The sequence below is a fragment of the Myxocyprinus asiaticus genome, chromosome 2, assembly GCF_019703515.2.
Source record: "Myxocyprinus asiaticus isolate MX2 ecotype Aquarium Trade chromosome 2, UBuf_Myxa_2, whole genome shotgun sequence".
Classification (NCBI taxonomy): Eukaryota; Metazoa; Chordata; class Actinopteri; order Cypriniformes; family Catostomidae; genus Myxocyprinus; species Myxocyprinus asiaticus.
This window is the reverse complement of record NC_059345.1, coordinates 48,329,684-48,353,186: the sequence shown is the minus strand read 5'-3', so window position 1 is coordinate 48,353,186 and position 23,503 is coordinate 48,329,684. Positions and strand designations below refer to the sequence as shown.

General features: G+C 40.4%; 1 long non-coding RNA gene across 1 annotated transcript; it reads right to left on the bottom strand.

Moving 5' to 3' along the window:
* Window positions 1–10,319: 10,319 nt before the first annotated feature.
* LOC127410106 (uncharacterized) lies at window positions 10,320–18,359 on the bottom strand. The gene is made up of 4 exons (XR_007892080.1): window positions 16,105–18,359; window positions 15,811–15,868; window positions 11,424–11,593; window positions 10,320–10,720 (listed from the first exon to the last, which is right to left on the bottom strand). It is a non-coding gene; the product is annotated as an uncharacterized LOC127410106 (long non-coding RNA).
* Window positions 18,360–23,503: the final 5,144 nt, after the last annotated feature.

Here is a 23,503-nt window from a genome sequence, read left to right as displayed (position 1 = left end):
TTTTTCTTATTTTAATTTTGAAATTCATGATATTTATCTTAAGGCTAATCCATTTGACCTGAACAAAATGGGCCTTTTCATAAAAATGTCAAAATAATGATAATAAAATAATAATTATAAAAATAAAAACTACACAGACAATCAATAGGGTCTAAACGGATCAATCACATACAGTACTGTGCAAAAATTTTAAGCAGTTTTAGACTGACTCTGTAATGTTGAGATCAGAGCTCTGTGTGGGACATACCATCTGTTGCAGGAATCCTTGTGCAGCTTCTATTCTATTTGCAATAGGAATGTTTGTCAATCTCAAATGTATATTTCCTATTGACATAATAAAGCAGAAGATCATCTTAAGACAAATGTTTTTGTGAAACATCTAATGTGACTAAAAAAGACTTTTGCACAGTAGCCTACAGTACATATATATTGAAGTTTTTCAAAAGTTAATAATATTTTAAAACACATTTTTAACTGCTTTTTTACTATTTTATTTTAATAAGAATAAATGATCATCTCAAATTACTGATGTCAAAATTTATTTTTTCAAGAATTTCAGCTTTTAATGAGACTTTATTTTCTCTCTCTCTCTCTCTCTCTCTCTCTCTCTCTCTCTCTCTCTCTCTCTCTCTCTCTCTCTCTCTCATCTCGCTCTCTCTCTCTCTCTCTCTCTCTGGACGGTTACACAACTTAGACATTTTTTACTTTGAACTCAGAAATGTAAAATATTTTCCTCATAGTAGAGATTTATTCAAGTAATTGTTTTTTGAACTGCATTTTCTATGTATTTTTGAATTAGATCAAGACGTCTCAAGTCATTGACCGATTTAATGTCCACTACCCTCAAACAACCCAGGTTGGGTGCAAGTGCAGGGCACAATGCAACAAACTTGGAATAAAGAGTAAATGTCCACACATTGATATTATTGCTCCAAAATTTTATTTAACAAATGCACTGTTTCAGACTCTCAGATTTTCATCACACAAAATCATGTTAAATAAAATTTTTCGAGAAATAATATCAGTGCACAGTCATCCACTCTTTTTCCACTCTTCTAACAATTTGCACACAGACATGCCCATTCAGTCTGTTGGTCTTTCGACTAATATGCATCACACCAAAATGTCCTCAGACTGGATGTGTATATCCTCGCAAACTTGAGTTCTTTCTCTCTCCTGCAGTAAGGCCATCTGCTCTTCATGTATAGTGACCGGAGTGTATCAGCTCAGTTGAAGGCAAAGCCCATTGGTAAGGGTACATAAATAAACTTAAATCAAACATGCATTCTCTCCCTGTGATACTGCAAACTCACACACACACAAGTCCAGACCCACCAAAGTAATTTACAGGAAATCGTTCAGTGCAGACATACACACACCCATAAAAACACACTTTCACACACTCTGGCTCGGTCGCACACATGCTTGCAGGCAGGCATGCACACAGCTGAAAGTAGTCTCGGGGTAAGATTGACCATGAGATAACTCTGCTAGAAAGAAGCCCTCTCTTGTTCCCCAGAGTGTTCTACATTTATTTTCCTTTATATATTATTCAAGTTAAAATAATTAATTCAGGATATTAAATCAAGATGTTGGAAATCAATCCAAACCTTGTCTAGGTCTGGATTTCATTACCGCGCTGTGACTGTGACTAGTTAAGCAGGGCTTTGCTTCGCAGGCACGCCGGAGCTGTTACGTGCCATCCGATTGGCTGGTTAAACAATCTTTTTATTCACCGCTGTCAGAGCACTTACATGTAATCTGACTGGCTTGTGGAAATATTTTGGCATGCTTCCAATTGGATGGTCAAGCTATCACTTATAATGAAACATAGCATTGTCATGAGCCAGAAAGCTATATGGGTGATTCCCATAGTTTATTTGAATTATATATAGCTATACATTCTAGCAAGTGATGAAATGAAATATTAAAACATGTGTTTCCAAAATCCTCTAATTATAGAGGATTTCTCAAATAAATTAGAAGGAACAGGCCGACTCAGGGATTTTAAATCTCCAGACCTGTATATTGTATCATTTATGTGTTCCCTTTCTCTGTCTCTGCAAGAAGACACGATGGCTACTGGCTTTATGGGAAATCCGCTCTCCATCCCGAAAGTCTGCCTGAATCAATATTCTTGTGAGATGACACCATAGTGGATTTTATGTTGATGGCTAGCTCATTTTGGAATGGCGACATGTTTCTTCTCCTCCACCGACAGACATGGTATAATTTTGTGGTAAAAACGTCAATCAGGCGGCAGGATGCTTTGGGCTGAAGAGGCTGGATTCAGGGTGAATTTATTGATGGAAAATGTATCTATATACTGTTTGAGACACTCTTAACCCCAAATCTGGATGTTGGTGATAATTCCCGGTTGTTAAAGTGACAGCGCACAGTGGCCCTCCACGAGGCAGAGAATGTAAGAGGACGGCTCTGCCTATTAGTGTGCAGTATTTCACACACTCATGCATGGGGATGAGCTGAGTGAGACCTGGGTCAATACAAACACACACATACACAATAACTAAGAGTACACACAGATGCACACCCACATACTCACTAAAGTATAGTTATTACCCAGGGATCAGTAGGAAGTAGGTAGCTTCATCTCTCTCTCTTTCACACACACATAAACTGCAACAACAAAGACTTGCTCTCTCTTCAAAGTTATGCAGTCATGGTAAAGGTTATTTTTGAGATGCCTGTAGTACACTGACTGCTATGGAACGTATCAATACTGGATTTATACAATCAATCAATTTCAGCTCTGGTCAATTCCCTTCATCTTGAAATTGTTTAGTCTGTTCAATTTCATAGATTTGTCCATATTCTTTAAGATAAGCTTTTGATATCTCAAAGCTCTTTTGAAAATGACAATCAATATCTGTCACAGATATCAAAGTAAATAATTGCCCTAATTAATACCCAATGGCAATTTCGTATTGATAGTCTGGGCCTGAGTGCTGTGAATTCAGCTGAAGTGTCGCTTATTTTTAGATTGGATGGTACTCGTTTTCTGGGCTTGCAGCAAAATATTTTGGATGTTTAGTGTGTGTAAATGAGATGGCAGACCAGGTTGGTGCTTGACAACACTCTGTATCTCTCAAACGCACAAGCAGACACACAAAACATAAGCTGGTTTTCCGATCACGTCAGTAGCGGTAGTTAAAGGCTGTGCTGTGCCACTAAGGGAGCTGTCAAAAGGGTCTGGACTTATTTCATGTAAGGTACCCTAGCCATTAGCTCACACTGACCTTTCCTGCAATTTCCTACTGTCAGATTCACAACACTCTCCTGTGTAGTCTGTGCTTGTGTGTATGTGCTTGTGTGTTTCTTCTGTGATTGCATGTGAGATTTTGTTTTTATCTGAGTTCTAGCTTATGAAAAAAGAAAATGCTCAACCACATTAAAACACTGCAAGGTAAAAATGTATTTGATCTGAAAAAACAGGCCAATATATGCACTCTCACAAACCAGATGCAAACATGCACATTTGTCTATTCTTCTAATCCGTAGTAATTGGAAATTAATTCAACGGCCGTCCAGAGAAATCGATAAAGAATTAATGAAAGGAAAGAGGGAGTCATTAAAAGCAATAAAGAGAGAGGTTATGATGGCATCAGTGGCAGACAGGGAGAGGGGGTTGGGGGACGAGAAGTCTCATTTCTGTTTTTTCCTTAATTTGAATAAAAATTAGAACAATTTGGAAAGTGTTCAGACGGTGCTATATTAAAACTACTGTATGTATGTATTTATTTATTTATTTGGTCTTTCATATTTATTAGGTATTTATTTTATTTTTTGGAAATAAATAATATTAGTATTTGTCAGAGATGTTTCTTCATTTTAAACTGTCTTTCTAATCATGTATATTTTCAACAAATGATATCCCTAGAATAATCAATGACATACTAATTGAGGTATGTTTCTACTCAAAATCTATTATTTATTTATTATATTATTATATATTGTCACTCCACCATACACAAGTGTAATGATAATTGAAAAACGTGCATGGTCCACATATTATATACATACAGGAGAATGTTATTTATGCAATTTACAAAATAACAATATAATCTATACACATATTACGCAATATACATCATATACACACTATTGTAATACATAATGTTCCCTTTGTTAAAAGATAATAAAGGGGTTCCTTAATAACTAATCATTTATTTATAATTGCATTACAAATCATTGTTATGCGTTTATAACAACATTCATAAAAGTTTGGCCTGCAAAATAGTGAGCCATTTTACCTCACATGTTATAAATGCTTAATGCACTTGTTCAACATTGTTAACCTTTAAAAATGTGCCTTAATGTAAAGAAGATACCTGTAAAGAGTTTATAATATACACAATTGTAATACATAATGTTCCCTTTGTTATGGGATTATAAAGGGGTTCCTTAATAACTAATAATTTAATAACAAATGCATTTCAAATCATTGATATGCAGTTGTAACAACATTCATAAAAGTTTGGCCTGCAAAATAGTGAGCTATTTTACCTCACATGTTAAAAATGCTTAATGCACTTGTTCAACATTGTTAACCTATGAAAATGTACCTTAATATAAAGTGAACACCTGTGAAGAAATTTTTATATATACACAATTGCAATACATTATGTCCTCTTTGATAAGAGATTATAAAGGGGTTCCTTAATAACTAATAATTTATTTTAAAAAATGCATTGAAATCATTAATATGCACTTATAACAACATGCATAAAAGTTTGACCTGCAAAAAAGTTAGCCATTTTACCTCACATGTTATAAGCATGTTATATGCACTTATTCAACATTAGAAACCTATGAAAATTTACCCTAATGTAAAGTGGACACTTGTGAAGTATTTATTAAGGAGTTGCCAACATTAGAAACTTGTACATAAAGGTTCAGTATGGTTTAATGGTCATCTGGCTTTATTATATGAGATGTGATGTGAATGAAGAGAACTTTAGGTAAGGGACTAGGTAAAACCATTAGTTTGACATCAACAAGTAAAATGACAACACAACTGTGTCAAGACTTGAAAAAATGTCATAATCCCTCCTTTTAATCTCACTTTAATAGTCTATTTTGATATACTGTGTAATACATCATGATTAATATAAGTATGAATAAGTGTATTAAGCATTTATAATGTGTAAGTAAATTAGCTCACTATTTTGGACGTATTGGATTAAAGTTCTATTTTTTTAATGCATGCTGCTATAACTCCATATACATTATTTGATATACCCCTGCCCTGTATAAACCCTTAACAAAAGGGAACAATAATGTAAAGTGTTGCTTATACAAAAATAAAGGTTTGCTTTGTAAGTACTTACTAACAAATATCCATGGTTCTCAAAAACAGACTTACAGTTCAATCAAAATTATTCAACCCACCTGACCAGCAATACATTATGGTGATGTGAATCAACTAAAACCTCAGTAATCAGTCAAAGTAAGTTTTTAATACACATTTGAGTGATTTTGAAAACAAAGAGTTCAGTTTACCCAAATTTTAAAATAAAAAAGAACTAATTCTCTCCACAAATGTCAATGTCAAAAATATTCAACCCCAAAGTCAGTCATTTGTGGAGCATCCTTTATCCTTAATAACAGCAAATAAATGTTTCAGGTGTGTTCTCAGGCTTTGGACACCTCTCTATTAGAATTTTTACACATTTCTCATGAGCATGAATGACATTGACATTCTTTGGTTTCTGTGCTGCCACTGCTTCCTTGAAATCCCAACAAAGGTTTGCAATGGGATTTTAATGATTGTCTGAAAGTGCCATTTAAGGACATTCCACGACCTATCCCTGAACCAGATTTTGGACAACTTGGATGTATCCTTGGTGTTATTGTCTTGCTGGAAAGTCCAATGATCACCAAGCTTCAATTTACACACTGAAGGCATCACATTTTTCATGCCAAAATGGCCTGATACCTGAAAGAATCCATGGTGTCGGTCACATAGTCAGGATAGCCGTTTCCTGCAGCCGCAAAACACCCCCATAACAGGACTGACCCACCTCCATGCTTGACTGTGGGGATGGTGTCGTTCTTGTCATCACCTTGTCATCTTACTCCAGACGTACTGCTGACCCATGGGTTTAAAACTCATTTTTAGTTTAGTATCATACGTCTATAAAACCTTCCAGGACTCTACAGGTCTTTCCTACTTCTTTCCTATTACTTCTTGAATATTCAAGTCAACATTTCCCTTGGTGAAGTTTTGCTTTCTTCCACACCCCAAGAAGGTTGCTGTTGTACCATATTTAAAAAAGTTTATGAATGTTGCTGCCAAGTTTGTCTATTGGAAATTGAAGTGCCTTGGAAATGTACTTTTTGCCATGACCTTTCTTGTGTAATGAAATAATCTCCTCTATTAGCTTTTGAGAAAGCTTATTTTTAATTGCATTTTTTACATAGAAATAAATTTTTGCTTACAACGCTAAACTTAAATGTTAAAACTTAAATAAGTGCCATTGCAGATTGATGACTTAATTTTGTTTTAAAACAATTACTTTTGTAGCCTTACATATTTAAGAAACAGCTACATGCAATATGGGTTGAATAATTATGACATGGCTGTATTTTTAAAAATCCTGCTATTTACAAATATTAGGTTATATATTCACACTATGACTTTGAATGTGTCACTCAACTGATATAGATGTAAAGTTTAAAAATTCTGGGTCATCAGAAAAGCTTACCTTTGTAAATCCTTACTGTCTTGGGGGGTTGAATATTTTCGATTGCAAATGTAAATATACATGGTATACAAACATACTGTACTTCTGAACACTGCATGCACATATGTGTATATATACCCACACATACTGTTTGTCCATGAAATTAGCTGTAATAGAAAAAGAACACTATACTATAGGCAGTACACACACCGCACAGAAAGTATTACAACCCTTACATTCACCTATCCCATTCACCCAGCCCATAAAGCTGACAGACTGAGACAAGGCGTCTGTGCTGGGATAATAGAGAATGGCCAGTAGCTGCCAGTAATATTGTTGGATAAATGATTATTGATTAGATAAAGGTTGAGATAATCATTAGCCTTTATCCTTTTCACTCAGTGTCTCTGACCTTTCTGTCTCTCTCTCTCTCTCTCTCCCTGCATACTCGAGTTATCCATATGACGATTTGATCATCTGTGTCACACACACACACACACACACACACACAAACACTTAAGCATGGGATAGAACGAATGTGGAGGAGTCGAGTGAGAGAATAGGAGGGTGGGAGAAGAAATGAGAAGTGTTTTACTGTCTCTACTAGAATATGTTTTATTATTTAGATTCCCTTTCCTCCCTTCAGTCCCTTGCACTGATGCTGTAGAGGATAATATCAGTTATTTTTATTGATTCAAGCCTTGCATTCCTAACACTACCATTGCAAGTTTACTTAATTACACTTGTGTCCGGATCTAAAAGAGATGACTTGGATTCTGAAAGCACTTGACATGTGCTCACCAAAGCAAACAAATCCATAATAAATCAACTGGGGACACCAACATCTTTGTTGTATCAACCATATGTACATTTGTGCATGAGAATGCACAAGTCAAACATAAACTGATATAAATGTCAACCTAATGTGCGTCATGTGGTAAGATCTAAATTAACTTGTTTAATATAAGTAAAAAATATTATTTAACAAAATTTAATCAACCTGAATACATTATGTTACATTAACAAAACATATTTTAAGGGTTAGACCAGGTAGAAATATCAACTTAAGGAACAAATTGCAGGTTACAGTGTATAAAGAGATGAGGAAGACATGATAAATCTGTATAACAAATATTTTTTTTCTGTCCAAATACCCTAAGACCACAAATGCAGAAATGGATAGGCACATGCGCTTAAGCATTTATCAGATTATTTAACAGGTGGACAATTTAGTAATTATGACTTAGCCTGAACCTGCATCACTACACTGTAGAAATGTTTTGTTAGGCAACTGAAAATAAATAAATAAATGTGCTTCATATGGTTATTTATCTACAATATAGTAAATGATTTAATATAAGTCAGAAATGTTCTTTAATATGATTTTAATCAACTTGGCTACATTTTAGGGTCAGTTTTTTTCCTCCCTAAATTCCTTAAGATAAAATATTCACCATGTATGTATATATTTTATCCATTTATTTTTAAGTGTTTGTGCGCAAAAGAAGAGCGTGAAAGGCCTGCATAATAACACGCTATACTATTGTTCCTATGGCGGCTCTATTTATTGAATTATACTGAATTTACCTCTTAATAGCCAGTTAAGCGGCAGCAGACCCTGGCTAACATCTGGCTGCAATCAGCAGCGGAAATCCGCTTCTTTGCCTTTTGTTCTATTTATTCACAAACCCATGCTGGAATTGCAGTGTTTATTTAAAGTAATACTGCCCACAAAACTACTGTACGGAGAGATATTTGGACGTTTTTACACAGAATTACATTTCCTAAACAATTGTCTTTAACAATGACTGTGGTTAGCTGCATTGTGGGGTTGTGGCTTTAATGTTTTGCATGAACAGAAATGTAATTAGGCCCAAATTTTAGCATTCTGCAGCGGCTGTATCAGACACAGGATGCATCAGATGCTTCTAAGGAAGTGTACTCATCAGTTAGCCTGTAGAATAGAGCAGCATTTACCTGTATGGTTGCCAACTGTAGGATTGAATGACACATTTTACTCTGTGCCTCAGTGTAAGTGTGTGTGACACATCTGTTTTGTATGGGGGTGTGGGCAAGAGTGAAAATTGTCTCTTGTAAATGAGAATGTGATTTAATAATTTACTGTCAATTATTTTTGGCACTGACTTGATTGTTTTCTATAATAAGCTTTCAATTATATTTGTATTCCCTTCCAAAATACAAACATGATGACTTAAAATATATAGTGACCAGAAATTCATGATCATTTATTTTTTTGGTAATACAATTACTTAAATGACTTACACAATGCACAATGTCATGTAATGGAAAATCTCAACTCATTTAATCCCACGTTACATTTGTGACTGAAATTTAGTTTGAAATTTAAAGGTTCTTAAAAGAGTTGTTGATGTATTTCACACAAAGTTTTCAACTTTAAATCAAAGTGCAGACTGTTTTGATTTAATGTGAATATGTTTAAATGGATGATGCAAACAGACACATGACCTGAGCCATTTAATTCCACTTTTCCCCTCTGAAAAATTATATCTGTTTCAAAACTCAATAAAAGAAAAAAGAAAAAAATTAAACCTTCCATAACACACACACACACACACACACACACACACACACACACACATGTTGGTGCAGCTATCATTATGAGGACTCTCCATAGACATAATGATTTTTATACTGTACAAACTATAGATTCTATCCCCTAACAGTACCCCTAAACCTATCCCTCACAAAAAACTTTCTGCATTTTTACATTTTCAATAAAACATAATTTAGTATGTTTTTTAAGCAATTTGAATTATGGGGACACTAGAAATGTCCTCATAAACCACACTTAAAGCATAATACCCTTGTAATTACCAGTTTGTAACCTAAAAAAAGTCCTCGGAAACCACTTAAACCTGCCCACACACACACACACACACACACACACAAAGTGAGAAGTGACCAGTTGGAAAACAAAGAGCCTCATTTCTGAATATGTAACTCATTGGGTCCCATTACAAAATTGTAGATTTTGAAGTATGCCTATTGCTACAATAAATGAAACAAAGAAAAATTTTAAAGAAATATGTGTATTAGTACAAACTATAACATTCTGTTACTTTATTATTTGGAATTTCCTATTATGTCTTACTAAGCAAGCAAAAGTTGACTTGGTTAATTGAGCTATCCATGGAATAAAATGCATGTCTTCACTTAGCTGGGGAAAAAATTGGGGATTAAATGGGTTGATTTATAAATACTCTTAATTAGTGCAAGCAACGTAATTGTTGATTAATTCCCTTGATACTGTAATCACAATTGTTAATTTCGATTAATATAAATTACATTAGCCATATTCTGATTATTCTCATATACTGATAGGCTTATGTACTCAACAGACATGTGATGGGTTACAATACTTTATCACTGTAAAAAATGAAAAATTAAATGTACATACAAATGTTTTGATGCTATGGGAGTAGATCTAAATGGAATGCCTTAATTTACACTTTTCACAATTAGTTAATTGCAGCAGCCATAATTGTAATCTCAATTACTTTCTCAATGAATGGTGGAGCCCTACATTAAATCATCCCTCCCTCCCAAAAAAGACACAGTACCAGTAATGCCAAATCGGAATTTGTTTTTATTAACACTTTTTTTTTTTTTTTGCGTACAACAGTGACTCAGTGAAGGAAAAAAATATGCTGATCCAGAACATTATGGAATAGAATATCCTAGCAAAGCAGCACATATGAGTGTTTTTGAAAGACGGGTCAGAGCCTTGGCAGCATGAAAACAGAGTTCCAGTAACCAGTTCAAACGTTTCTTTGTGGTGATAAAAACCATATGGATGTCAGTTACACAGCTTAAATAAGCATTTGCACAACTCGAAGGCCAGCTCTGCACACCCGGCTGACTATGAAAATAATTAGTGCGTGAGCTGGAGAGCTTGTGGTGGCTAAGCTCACAGCTAACAACCCCCTGAAGAGCTTCTGTGTAAGCGCCCCTCAAGGCCTGTGTGTATGGAGTATCTAGGGGGACAAACACAATTGTGGCTTTTCAATAATGCTTTTCTCCAGCTGCAGCAACATTTACTTTTAGTTGGAATGAGAGAAAAGAGGTTTGTAAATGAGCAAAATATGTGACAACTGCCTTATAATTGTGTTTTATGGCTTTGTGTTTGCTTAAAGGGGTATTAGCAAAATGTGCAATTGAGATTATGGACAGACAAAAAGTGAAATAAGCATTCAGAGTCTGTGAAAGGATAGGTTTCACCCAGACACTCTTACACACACACGATCTGTCTTTCTCATCATTTCTCTCATAAATAACTTCTTTCAGTGGTATTTCTTTCAAAATTGCAATATTTTAAAGCTAATATATTTTAGCTGTCCATTTAATGTGTTAATATAGTGAGATTTATTAGTAAATTATGCGCTAGTCACTGCCATTGGCTGATTTGCCATGTAATCAAAAATGTAATCTTGTAATCCATAAAAATAAATGTAACCTGATTTTGCACAGATTACATTATTATTTTAAAATATAATGTAATTTAATTATAAATACTTGATTAATCAGATTACAAAATCCATATTGCATGCAATCTGTTACTTCCCAACATTATCTTGTCAGGACGTGCAGAGAATGAGAGGCTCGGGAACCAAGCACAGAGTTGAAAAAGCCAAAGTGTTTATTTATACAAAAAAAAAAAAAAAAAAAATCATGACCTACCCCATAGGGGGAAAAGTAATCCAGACTGGGGCAAAGGAAACTGGAGGCAGGACCAACCAGACCAGTTGGGGAAAGGGAATAAACTGACTGACATCAACAAGACCAACTGGAACCGAACAACTGACTAGGTACACAAGACGAACTGGCACTGGACAGCACACCCGAGGAGGCTAAAATAGGGAGAGAAGTCAAAGGGGTAAACAGGGGGCAAATTATCTAATAATAAGCAAACAAGGAGGCAGGGTATGACGTAAGACAGAGAGACACATGGCAATGCAGAAACAAAACAAAGCCACGTTCTCTCACAAGACAACAAAACACTCGAATGGCATGAGCACACATCGCCAAGACAATAAGGCAATATACGCCCAAGCCAACCAACAAACAAGATGAGAGAATGCATAGCAATGCCAAACAAAGTGATGCCACGCATTCTCACACTAAACAAAACCTGAGAGTACATCACAAAGCAAACGCCACGCGATGCATGCAACAGGCGACAAAAACAAGACAGGAAACCTGTGCGAGAGTTCGGCCACACACAAACCCGAAGTGACCGAACCTCAGCACAACATGAAGATAGCTCGAAACCCGGGCCTCAGGACAGAGGCAGGGTCTGGAGGTCTGGGAGGTGGCCTCAGGGCAGAGATGGGGTCTGGCAGCCTGGGAGGTGGCCTCAGGGCTTTGGTGGGGTCTGGTGGCCTGGGAGGTGGCCTCAGGGCAGAGGGGACAGAGTACTGGGTGGCGGCTGCTGGACAGGGGTCAGAGGACTGGGCGGCAGCCACTGGACAGGGGTCAGAGGACTGGGCGGCGGCCGCTGGTCAGGGTTCAGGAGGGAACGGCTCAGGGGGCAAAGCTGTGGAAGGCTCAGAGGGTTCAGGGGTCAAGACGGCCTGGAACGCATGCACTGGCTCTGGGACGGATGAGTCTTCAAATGCTAGCTCTGGGATGGCAGAAGCTTCAGGGACTGGCTCTTTGACTGTGGCAGGCGTGGCCGCTGGCTTGTTGACCGTGGCAGGTGTGGGCACTGGCTGGTTGACCATGGCAGGTGAGAACGCTGGCCATGGCAGGGGGATGACCTCAGTGGCCATGGATGCTGACAGTGACAGGGGAACAGCCTCCATGGCCGTGAACACTGGCAGTGACTTGAGAACAGCCTTCGTGGCCGTGAGAACTGGCAGCTGCAACTGGGGAACGGCTTCCATGGCAGTGAGCACTGGCAGGGAAGGGGGAACGGCTTCTGTGGCCATGGGCACTGGCAGTGGCAAGGGAGCGACCTCCATGGTCGTGAGCATGGGCAGTGACAGGGGAACAACCTCTGAGGTTGTGGGCACTGGCAGTGGCAGGGAAACAGCCTCCATGACTGTGAGCACAGGCAGTGACAGGGGAACAATCTCCATTGTCATGGGCACTGGCAGTGACAGGGGAACAGCCTCTGTGTCTGTGGAAACAGGTAGTGACAGGGGAATGACCTCCGTGGTCGAGGGCACTGGCAGTGGCAGGGGAACAGCCTCCATGGCTGTGAGCACAGGCAGTTACAGGGAAACGACCTCTGTGGTCGAGGGCACTGGCAGTGGCAGGGGAATGACATCCGTGGTCATGGGCACTGGCAGTGACTGGGGAACAGCCTCCATGGCTATAAGCATTGGCAGCGGGAAGGGAACGACCTCTGTGGCTGTGGCAGTGGCAACTGGGGAGTAGGTGCCCCAAATGCCATGCAATGCACGCAACAGGCGACAAAAACAAGACAGGACACCTGTGCAAGAGTTCAGCCACACACAAACCCGAAATCTCGGACAGAAGTGACTGAACCTCAGCACAACATGAAGACAGCACGCAGCCCGGGAGTGCATCACAAAGTGAGCGCAACTCCTATCCGTGGTCGCGAGAGACAGACACAGAATATTGAGCATGAGTGTGCAGATCCTGACACAGATGAAACTGAACCTGACAGGGAAGTCAGGATCCAGGCACCATGCTCCGGACATGAAACACAAGACAGCTTACCCGTGTTCGCGAGAGACAGACATAAACTACTGACACGAGTGCATGCCACCAAGATGACATAAGCGCGATGCACCCACATCAACAGTCTATCTATCTATCTATCTATCTATCTATCAGCCTGATGTCATTTAATTTACGTGACAATGGCAAAAATTTTGCAAACCAAAATTATGTGCTTCATACCAGTTTGGCTGCAGTTTCCCAGTGAAATGTCTAGCAGGGGGTGCAAAAAGCGAGATAGTGTATTAAAAGCAAATTCGACATGAAAAAGTCATTTACTGAAGCAATAACATTATTTCTTGTCACTCCTATGGCACTTTTGCTTCACTTTCACTTGGCATCCTTGGCTAGGCTCGAGGCACTCTCTGCGTATGGTCACAGTATATACTGTATTTGATTAAGGATGCACTTCTCAGCCAGTAAAAAAGTGCATTCTTTTAGGTATGTATGCAAGTAATATAAAAACTTAATTAGGGGACGTGGGCAGATGTGGGTATTGACCCATGACCCGAATACATGAAGTAAGAACAACAACCGCAGAAATAATCCGCTCTGGTATTGTTAAAAGAGCACCATTTATGCACAAGAAGCAGTTTTTTGGTATATATATATCACTTACAGTGGGGAAAGCCGTCCGTCTTGCTGTTCAATGCCTGATTTTTCTAACCGTGCGTCTTTGACTGCTCATGCGCCTGGAATTATTTGCACAAATTAGTGGATCCACAAGGTGGAAATATTCACATTTGAGCCATTGCTGTCACGTAGAAATGCTAGAAGAAGACATAATCGCCAGTAAATAACAGGAGACAAAGGTAAAACAACAACAGTAGATATGCACATCAAGAGCTTGTGTGTGAGGAGGTTAGGAGATACCTGCATTTGTATTACTCGTGTCTGAAGGAATAGAAAGACACCTTTATGGGTCTAAACTCCTGAAGAGAAATTGTCCGGCATCTCATAGCAGTTGTAGCGAGCATGAACTAAACGCCTCTATATGCACTCACCGTCAAATAGAGTATACTTTGACAGGCTTGTGTTCGACTGTATGCAGACGCTGTGAGTTCGTGTCAAAATCAAAGTATACTTTGGGCTTAAGTGTCAAGTCGAACCGCACTTCAAAATTTCACCGGAAATAGAAGGTCAACCAGGTATTTCTCACATACTGCTTCATGAATACTGAGGATTCAGACATACTACTCTGTTGGCATATTGTTTTTGGCATACTATATGGTAGGGAAGTATGGATATTCGGACGCAGCGTATGTCTCATAATCCATAGTCCAACACTCTGTCAGGTAAGCTAGACCGGAAGTTAATCATATTGGAATAATTGCATAAATGTAGGTGGGTCTGTAATACAAGCATTAAAATTTATCGTTGTTCAAATGATACATTAGAGTAAAAGTGTTTTGATATAATATCATAGCAGTGTGTGAGTAAAAGAGCAAATGTTATAAATAAACAGCCGTAGTTTGTGTGAAAGTGAATAAAACACACAAAACGTTGTTGTAGTGCCCCTAGTGTTAATTTCACCAGGAAACTGCAGCAAAATGTAGAAAGCAGCACATAAAACTCAGTTTGCAAAAATGTAGTTATATTAACGTTCATTCTATGAGACTAGGTTGCTATTGACAGATAGCTATTCTTTCTTTCTTTCTTTACTATTCCATCAATTCTTGCTATTTTCCCATTCCCCATTTCAGTTGATCATATGTGTGTATGGTGTGAAGTGTCATATAGTCAGATATGGTGCTGTAGTGAAGTGCAATAGGGCAGACAGTTAGAGGTGAAGAAGAGTGAGGGTGCAGATGGAAGAGTGTAACTCTGATGGGATGTGAAAGGGAGAGGACGACAAAGACTGATAACTAATGTGCTTCCTGTGTTCTCCCCTCTTACTTGTCATCTCCCCCTCTTTCACCCAGAGCATCTCTCCATTTCTGGATATGCATGTGTGTGTCCAGTAACGGTGATGTGTGTGAGATGAAGATGATGATGATGATGTGTCTACTTGTGTGTGAAAGAGTAAAAAAGAGTGAGAGAGCAATGATGATGAGCGGGAGGAAATGAGAGGTGACTGAGATGTTCACTTAGCCGAGAGAATGATATTAACAGCAGCAGACACCTTTCTATGCATATCAGCAGCATGTTTGTGCGCGCCATGCTTTCCTATGTGCGTGTCCGTGCATATGGTCCTTCGAATGCATAATTTCTCTTAATGTCTTTGATGAGCATGTTATTTGTGCAAAAGTTATTGGGGTGTAAGTGTTACTAGACTGATTCTTGTCTTTGCCATAGGTGGAAGACAGAACCATCTGTTTGTGAAAGTGTATGCATGAATGTGAACTGCATGACTGTGAATGTGATGTGTTTTGGCACTGACCTAAATCTAAGACCACATACAAGCATTATCCATCTTTGTCTTCAGGAAGTTCACTCTTCTGAGAAAGAAGAAGAAAAAGAAAACAATTAAAAGTAACTTCAATGAGTCAATTTGTAGTTAGATGCTTAGTGTTATCAAGCCAAATAAATAAATAAAATTGTCTTAGTTTCATTGTTTTAAGAACACAATTAAAGAAACAAAGCAATAGAGAAATAAATAAATAGCCCAATTACAATATATAATGTCAAGTCATAAAAGGCTGCATATCTACTAATCGTATGAAAAGAAACATACAAATCTCTGTCTTTTTTCTCAGCAAAGGCATTAAGTGACCTCCTACTGCTTCTCCAATGATGTGCAGTGGTGTAAAATTGCTCTGCTGTGAGAGAGCGGAGAGCTGTTTTGCAGAAGAGTGTGGAGCTCTGTTACCTTCTCACCTGCTTTTAAAAATAGAGACAAAGAGGTCACAAAGCTGAATTAATGATGTGATTATAGTGTCCACTTAATACTGGTTACCATGGAGCCGACTGCTCGTGCATCGTGATCCAAGTGTAAGCGGAGACTGACATCATGATGGAGGCCTTTATTTTTACTCACTGACTGAAGGGCGACACTTTATAATTATGGATATGATTATTACAAACCATGCAAGAGTTGGTTTATTTTTTCTGACAGTTCGTATAGTTATACGGTTAGCAGGTTAATATGTGTATGTCTCAATCTGTGTGGATGGATGGATGGATGGATGGATGGATGGATGGATAGATAGATAGATAGATAGATAGATAGATAGATAGATAGATAGATAGATAGATAGATAGATAGATAGATAGATAGATAGATCACGGTACTTCACAATAACACCTGAAATCACAAGCTTTTCTGTTTTGAAAAATGACCTAATCAAAATGTAAAGCGCAACCCACTTTTACAACTAAGTGCTTTTCCCCTTTTCTCTGAAAAGCCTGGCCTGTGCCCAAGAGAAAGCTACACTTTTATGTCCAACATTCATTTGCTCAGATCAAACCATTTTGCAAACACTTTGCATGACACTGTACTAAAATACAGCTGAACAGAGGCCACAATGAGTCTAGGAAAACCAGCAGGCTTCATTTCATTTAGTCATTACACACACAGTGTGAGCCTATTTTATATTATTACCATTGTACTCACGGTTTTGAATTGTTTGAAGCGTATGTGCACACATAGAAATCATGCACCGTGCCTAGTATCTAACGCATAATTAATGTATTCATTTAATTAGTCACCTTTCTGTGCACACACAAGCACACACACAGACAACTCCATGTCCTAGATGTGCAGTGAGTATTTGTTTCATTTACCACATAGTTTGCCCGCTAACTTTTGCGCTCAAACATTTGACCTGTGACGAGAACTTTCCTCTCAGAATTCTTGTGTTCCCTCTGTCCTGCACCTGCCTTGGCTCTTACACAAACTGATCCCTGTTCGGAGAGAAATAGACTGGATCTGTGCTTGCTAGGGCGGAGTGTCTTTGGTCATCTATGATCGGGTGAAAGAAGAATCACTTCCTTAAACCTGCCGTGGAGAAGTCTCCCTAAATCAGATCCTATTTCAAAGGGAAAACCCCTTGAGAGAACACAGACACATAGACATTAACTTTTGTAATGGGAAGTGCTTTGTAAGGCAAAAATAGAACTCAAATCATGAGTAATGCAGGTAAAAACAGTTACCCTAAATAAAAGTTTTTGTTCTGAGTATGTTTGTTTTTGAGTATGCTGAAATCACATCATGCGTTTATCACATTTGCATCTTTAATCAATTTCCTCTCGTATATGTTCTTAGCCTGTGTATTTTAAACATGCCCTGGATAACCCTTAGAGGGACTTAAGGAGAATATGTGGAAGTGTTGATTTACACTGGCAGGAAGCACACAGCAGCCAGTTCTCAAGCGTCTGGGTTTTAGCTACGGGAATGCTAATCATTGGGCTGTAAAGGCGAGTCTATGGGTGCACTTTGAGTCTCTCTCTATAAACCAAGTCAACCAGGGGTCAACATGATGACATCGGATAGAGTGTGTGGGCGGGTTTGGGTGGTTTATTTTTTTTAGGTTACAAACTGGTAACTACAAGGGTATTATGCTAAAAATGTGGTTTATGAGGACATTTCTAGTGTCCCCATAATTCCAATTGCTTAAAAAAACATACTAAACAATGTTTTTTTAGAAAATTTAAAAATGCAGGATGTTTTTTGTGAGGGTTAGGTTTAGGGGTAGGGTTAGGGTTAGGGGATAAAATCTATAGTTTGTACAGTATACAAATCATTATGTCTATGGAGTGTCCTCATAAGGATAGCCGCACCAACATCACATTGTTGTTTGGCTCCTTTTTAAATCATAATGGTAACAGAAATCACCCAAATGGCAATGATGTTTACATACCCTTGAATGTTTGGCCTTGTTACAGACACACAAAGTGACATACACAGGTTTAAATGGCAATTAAAGGTTAATTTCCCACACCTGTGGCTTTTTAAATTACAATTAGTGTCTGTGTATAAATAGCCAAACATTCAAGGGTATGTAAACTTTTGATCAGGGCCATTTGGGTGATTTCTGTTATCATTATGATTTAAAAAGGAGCCAGACAACTATGTGATAATAAATGGCTTCATATGATCACTATCCTTAAATAAAAGTTTTTTGCATGATCAGTCATATTTTCAAAATCAATGCCAAAAATTTCACAATTTCTGCCAGGGTATGCAAACTTTTGAGCACAACTGTGTGTGTATATATATATATAAACATAATAGATGTAGAATCCAAACATTATGGCATGTGTACATTTGTTTGTTTCTCTGAGAGCTTTTAGTGCTCCCTAATGAGTCACTATGGGTGAAATGTGGTGCTGAGTGTATGACTTGCATGCAACAATGGGTGCGTCTCAATCAGTTCCCTAGTTTAGTAGCCATGGCACTGTTCAGGGCGTCGGCCATTTCTAGTGCTGTCTCATTCGCAAAATTGTTCCAGTGCACTGAAACTGTCATGAATCCCGCCTTTGTTGTTCCTCCCGCTCACCACCAGAGGGCTCCATCACCTGGGGATTGACTTTAACTCTCTGGACTCCATTTCCCATAATCCCCGTACCTGTCAATGATTACCAGTTCACCTGTTTCCAATTCATGCAGCTATTTAAGTCTCACTCTCACTTGCTGTCATTGCAAAGTCTTGTTTTGCCCAGGCTGACATTTCTGAGTGTTTTCTGAGTTTGTTGTATTTCCTGTGTATTATCTTGGGCTGTTTAACCTGTTTTTGATCTGTTGCTGCCTGCCTACTATTACTTCCTTGTTTGTCTGGATTTAACCTGTGATTGTCTGCTGCCTCCCCCGACCTCTTGCCTGGTTACTGAATATCCCTTTGGACTGCCTTTGATATTACTGCTGCTGGTGATTTACCCCTGCCTGTCTGTATTACTACGTTTATTGTTATCAAAAGCTGCACATGGATCTCAACTCCATTGACTAATCATTACAGAAGACTTCACCACAAACCGATCCAGTGGCTTTTTCCAGCTAACCACCGAGGTCTCAGCTCCTTCATTAAACCCAGCAGCACTCCCGGCCTCAGCTAGAACAATTCACCGCACCATGGATCTAGCAGCATTCGATCAATTAAGCCAGGCGGACTTATCAATAAGGGAGTAATCCCATTTCTTTTCTACTGTTGCCGCCCACACTGGTTTTGATGATGCCGCTCTGAAATCTATATACAGAATTGGACTTACAACACACCAGTGGAGGGAATTGCTGGAAACCAGAGATTACACTTGGGTAGAATATGTGAGGCTAGTACTCGACACACTTGCCACAGAGGATCCTCCTCTCACAATCCTGGTTCCAGCTTTCGAGTAAGTCAAACCTCAGCCTGTTCCATGCCATGTCACAGCCACGATTCAGCCTGTTCCATGCCATGTCACAGCCACGCCTCAGCCTGTTCCATGCCATGTCACAGCCACACCTCAGCCTGCTTCATGCCATGTCACAGCCAAACCTCAGCCTGCTCCATGCCATGTCACAGCAACACCTCAGCCTGCTCCATACCATATCACAGCCATGCCTCAGCTTGCTCCATGCCATGTCACAGCCACACCTCAGCCTGCTCCATGCCATGTCACAGCCATGCCTCAGCCTGCTCCATGCCATGTCACAGCAACACCTCAGCCTGCTCCATACCATGTCACAGCCAAACCTTAGCCTGCTCCATGCCATGTCACAGCAATGCCTCAGTCTGCTCCATACCATATCACAGTCAAACCTCAACCTGCTCCATGCCATGTCACAGCCACGTCTGAGTCTGCTCCATGCCATGTCACAGCCACACCTCAGCCTGCTCCATGCCATGTCACAGTCATGCCTCAGCCTGCTCCATGCCATGTCACAGCCACGCCTCAGCCTGTTCCATGCCATGTCACAGCCAAATCACAGCCTGCTCCATGCCATGTCACAGCAATGCCTCAGCATGCTCCATACCATGTCACAGCAACACCTCAGCCTGCTCCATACCATGTCACAGCCAAACCTCAGCCTGCTCCCTGCCATGTCACAGCCACGTCTGAGTCTGCTCCATGCCATGTCACAGCAACGCCTCAGCCTGCTCCATGCCATGTCACAGCCAAGCCTCAGCCTGCTCCATGCCATGTCACAGACACATCTGAGTCTGCTCCACGTCATGTCACAGCCACGTCTGAATCTCTGCCAGTGTTCACGACCACAGAGGTCATCTCCGAGTCTCAGCCTATGTTCACGACCACAGAGGTCGTTTCCAAGTCTCTGCCCATGTTCACGACCACAGAGGTCGTCACCGAGTCTCTGCCCATGTACACGACCACGGAGGTTGTTTCCAAGTCTCTGCCCATGTTCACGACCACAGAGGTCATTTCCAAGTCTCAGCCCATGTTCACGACCACGGAGGTCGTCTCGGAGTCTCTGCCCATGTACATGACCACGGAGATCGTTTCCAAGTCTCTGCCCATGTGCATGACCACAGAGGTCGTTTCCAAGTCTCAGCCCATGTACACAACCACAGAGGTCGTTTCCAAATCTCAGCCCATTTTCACGACTACAGAGGTCGTTTCCAAATCTCAGCCCATGTACACGACCACGGAGGTCGTTTCCAAGTCTCTGTCCATGTTCACGACCACAGAGGTTGTCTCTGAGTCTCTGACTACACCCACGATGACAGAGGTCGTTCCTGAGTCTCTGTCCATGCCCACGACCACGGAGGTCGTTTCCAAGTCTCTGTCCATGTTCACGACCACAGAGGTTGTCTCTGAGTCTCTGACTACACCCACGATGACAGAGGTCGTTCCTGAGTCTCTGTCCATGCCCACGACCACAGAGGTCGTTCCCGAGTCTCTGTCTACAACCACGACCACAGAGGTCGTTCCCGAGTCTCAGTCAATGCCCAGGACCACAGAGGTTGTACCCGAGTCTCTGTCTAAGCCCACGATGACAGAGGTCATTCCTGAGTCTCAGTCCATGCCCACAACCACAGAGGTTGTTCCTGAGTCTCTGTCTACACACACGACCACAGAGGTCATTCCCGAGTCTCAGTCCATGACCACAGAGGTCGTACCCGAGTCTCTGTCTATGCCCACGATGACAGAGGTTGTTTCTGAGTCTCAGTCCATGCCCACGACCACAGAGGTTGTTCCTGAGTCTCAGTCCATGCCCACTGCCACAGAGTTCGTTCCTGAGTCTCTGTCCATGCCCACGACCACAGAGGTTGTTCCTGAGTCTCAGTCCATGCCCACTGCCACAGAGTTCGTTCCTGAGTCTCTGTCCATGCCCACGACCACAGAGGTTGTTCCCGAGTCTCTGTCCATGCCCACGACCACAGAGGTCGCTCTCGAGACTCTGCTCATGTTCATGACCACGGAGGTCATTTCCCAGTCATCCTGGACTCTTAGCCTCGAGCCTCCCATGGCTCCGCCTTCCACGGCTTCACCCTTCGAGCCTGCCACGGCTCCGCCTTTGGAGTCTTCTATGGCTCCTGTCTTTAGTCTGTGGCCGCCTCCCAGGCCTCCTGACCCTTTCTCAACCCTGTGGTCACCACCCAGGCCTCCTGATCCTGTTTCATCCCTGTGGTTGCCAACCAGGCCTCCTGATCCAGTCCCTACCCTGAGGTGGTCTCCTGGCCATTCACCTGATCTGCTCTAGTCTCCCTGGTCTCTCAGCCATCCGCCTGATCCGCTCTGGTCTTCTGGGTCTCCTGGATGTCCATCTGATCTGCTCTGGTCTTCTGAATCTCCTGACCATCTGCCTGATCGGCTCTGGTCTCCTGGGACTCCTGGCCATCCGCCTGGTCTGCTCTGGCTCACTTGGTCTCCTGGCCATCCACCTGACCTGCTCTGGTATTCCTGGTCTTATGGCCATCCGCCTGGTCTGCTCTGGCTCCCTTGGTCTCCTGGCCGTCTGCCTGATCTGCTCTGGTTTCCTTGGTTCCCTGGTCATCTACCTGATCTGCCCTGGTTTCTTTGGACCCCGGCGTTCCCTGCCTCCTCGCTTCAGGAGCTGCTCGCTGGGGGGGGCTCTGTCATGAATCCCGCATTTGTTGTTCCTCCCGCTTATCACCAGAGGGCTCCATCACCTGGGGATTGACTTTAACTCTCTGGACTCCATTTCCCATAATCCCTGTACCTGTCAATGATTACCTGTTCACCTGTTTCCAATTCATGCAGCTATTTATGTCTCACTCTCACTCACTGTCATTGGATGTCTTGTTTTGCCCAGGCTGACATTTCTGAGCATTTTCTGGGTGAAATAATCTTTTTAAATACTAGAGTTGTTAGAAGAATTCATTATGAATTCATAATAAAACTATACATTTTAATATTTATGACCAAAATGGACAATAGTGTTTTTTATACATCAATGTTCGCAACTTGCACGACTTCCTAAGCGTGTCGCAAGTAATTGATTCATCTGGGTCTCAATATTCGGTGGGTCAGCACCAGTGCTTGAATTTAATCAAGTCTTATGGGGGGTCCTCACCATAAGATTTTTTTATTTTTTGTTTGGTGGTGGTGCTGGTGGGGGGGGGGGGGGGGGTTAGTCTCGCAATATACAATTTATACAAAATATACAATATATTTATTTGATCATAATATGCATAACCATATACTATTTATTAAAAACAGGCTTACATAAAAGAACAGGCTTTTGTGTTGATAAAGAATAAAAAAAATATATACATTTTCAGTCCAATGTTATATAACAAAGAGAGATAAGCTACTATTCTTCTTTTAAATGGCTTACTCCAAGTAATACTGGATTTAGAGGGTGACAAAGCAGCAGACCCAAAAGGGCAACTATGGCAAATATACCAGGGGACTACATATAAGGCACCCGAAGACCCATAAAAGCATGTGACTTCAAAATACATTGAAATGTCTCAAAAACAGTAGAAAATAATCAGAAGGCTTCCAGACTCACTGGATGGTATCACTGTCAGATTCAGCAGTGGCACAGGAATAATTATTTCATAATGTCTCAGAAAGCAGAGATAAAGGAGCAGTCAGTAACTTCAAAAGGACCTGTTTAAGGACCTTTTTTTATTACTTAAACAGTAGTAAAAGGATGGCAAAAAAACTACTGGATGATTGATATGACACTTTGTGATAATAATGTTTGTTCCAAAAGACTTGTTTAAATG